Below are 2682 nucleotides of genomic sequence, written 5' to 3' on the forward strand. Positions count from 1 at the left end.
TTTTGTCTCCTCCTCTGGTGTTCCCCAGGGTAGTGTCTTAGGTCCGTTATTATTTGTTATCTTTATTAATGATATGCGGATGACCTGAAGATATACTATGAAATTAAAAATAGAGAAGACTCATTGGTTCTCCAGGGTGAGCTTGATAATTTGTACTGTTGGTGTGCGCGTAATCGTTTGTCCCTCAATATTGGTAAATGTCATTATATCTCTTTTGCAAAAGTGATTAGTATTGTTCCAACCTCTTACTGTTTTTCGAATGTCCCGCTAAAATCTATTACTGATTTTAAAGACTTGGGTGTTTATTTTGACTCCAAGCTCACCTTCACCACCCACATAAACTTTATTGTTTCTAAATCATTCGCGATGTTGGCCTTTATTCGTCGCAACTGCTCGTCATTTTCCGATCCTTATACTCTCAAACTGTTGTATTCGTCTTTAGTTCGGTCGAGGTTAGAATACGCTGTATTTGTTTGGAGACCATTTCATACAGTTCATGTGAACAGATTGGAGTCTGTTCAGAGGGCTTTTTTATACGCTTTGCTTTGCGTCCGTTGAAATTTGTAGACCCTATTCCGTCCTATCGTTCTCGTTGTTTGTTGATAAATCTCATGTCCTTAGAGTCCAGGCGTACTTTGTTATCGATGTGCTTTGTCTTTGACATAATTGTAGGCTCTATAGATTGCTCGCACCTCCTTATGAAAATTCGTTTTAATGTTCCCTAACGTATTCTTCGTTGTAATGAATTGTTTTTTCTGGGTGTTGTTAAAACTGTTTATGGTATGAATGCTCCTTTAAGGAGGACTCTCTCCCAATTTAATGCTTATTCTTCATCTTTAGACTTCGATTTTTCTTACTCAAAGTTTACTGTTAAGAATTTACTCATAAGGCACTTGTCATAAGGGTTTCCCTTATTCTATGTATATATTTGTCATATAGTCTGTAAGCGTCCTGTTTGTGGATAATAATAATAATAAATAAATAAATAATAAATAAATATAAACCAAATTTTTCATACTGCATATCCCTGGAAGTGTTCATGGTATAGTTCGGGAACTTGGTACGGAGATATACGCAATCAACTCTTGAGGAAAAACTGGAACTATTGGAAAATCGGTTTTAATTTTTACAACGCGCTTTTTTTCTAAGTGTGGAATATAGAATTTCCTTCTTCAAGATTTTACATCTGAATCAAAACTCAAAAACTGCCATGAAATACAAAATGTATATCATCTGTATTTGAACATAAATAAACATCGTGAAGTGAATTGCATAATACAGTGAATCAACTAACGAATGGGCTCAAACGCTCCAGTCTTGAAAGTTTTCAATGTGATACGGGTGGTAGTCGCAGAGGAAAAGGAAGGCTTGGACACATTCAAAAAAAGAAGGCTACAATTTCTAGGTTTTGACATTTTGTAGTAATAAATAAAGCATTTTTTATCAGACTAAAAACCGAACGATTTCAATGAAACTTTACCTTTCCATACATTCTGTTGATATACTCGTATCTACATAGTATGTATGATCCAAATATTTTCTAAAAAAAAAATAAGATTTACTAATAATTGGCCCAAAGTCCGCTTTTAACAAAACCATTTTGGAAAGTTAGAATAAATCATCAGTCAATCAATATAAACGAATAATCAATGCCACATGAATACGGAAACTGCTGAATACATGAATTCGTAGCTTTCCCGGCGTTTTCACTTGAGCGAGAAATACCAAGAACTGGGATTCAGGAGTCACTAAATATACATATGAAAAATGGTCAGTAGTCTGGGACGGATTTAGCTTTGTCTGTTATAGGATCAAGTTTCGGATCCATGCATGTATGCCAGTGATTTTGCAGGCTTTAGTCTGTTTTGGGGACGGTCTTAGTTTATGTAGTCATAATCTAACATTTTTCTACTAAGATACTTGTATAATTTTTTTCTATTTTTGTTTCATGAATACAAAAAAAAAACACCCGAAGATTTCTTTGATGTACAGCTATCTAATCTCTGAATGTTCAATAAGCACCTTTCACGCAGCGATAGACCTCGAACAAAAATTGCGAGTGGTTGTTGAATTACGAAGGGTAATTTTTTACCAGCAAGTGGCAATAATAATAAAAATAACGATACCAGCAATAAAGATGATTTGAGTGTCTGCGCTGGGTTTTTTATGCATCTCCGAGTTAGCATACAGCTTTCCATCCAACCACCCTCAATACCAAAGCTACCACCCCATATTTTATTTGCTTACATTCGCGTATACACACGCATGTGTGGAAACATCCGTCAGCCAAATAAATACATGCTGAGGCTCATCAAATTTGCGTAGGCAAAGCTGTCCACGGAAATCGGTTACATTCGCCATGCATAATATGTATGTATGTATGTAGAAAGGAATAAAAATTGAAATGAATATTTGTTGCTGTGCAATCGTAATAAAATGAAAGAGAACTGAATTTGAGCTTTGGACTTCTTCCATTTTTCGGTTCTGTTGTTATGAGTATGTATGTGGAATGCAAATTGCATAAAAATGGAATTGCTTGAAACTTCCCACCTTTATCGATCGACAAGACTCCACCAATTTTTATAAAAGATCTGGAGTTTTTACATATGGAAATAACTAAAACCACTTACATATATAGTTAGTTCCAATCAATCAAATTAAATACTTGATTTTAAAATACGA

The sequence above is a fragment of the Rhagoletis pomonella genome, unplaced genomic scaffold (assembly GCF_013731165.1).
Source record: "Rhagoletis pomonella isolate Grant_MI unplaced genomic scaffold, Rhpom_1.0 Rhpom_scaffold_00006, whole genome shotgun sequence".
In the NCBI taxonomy this organism is placed as follows: Eukaryota; Metazoa; Arthropoda; class Insecta; order Diptera; family Tephritidae; genus Rhagoletis; species Rhagoletis pomonella.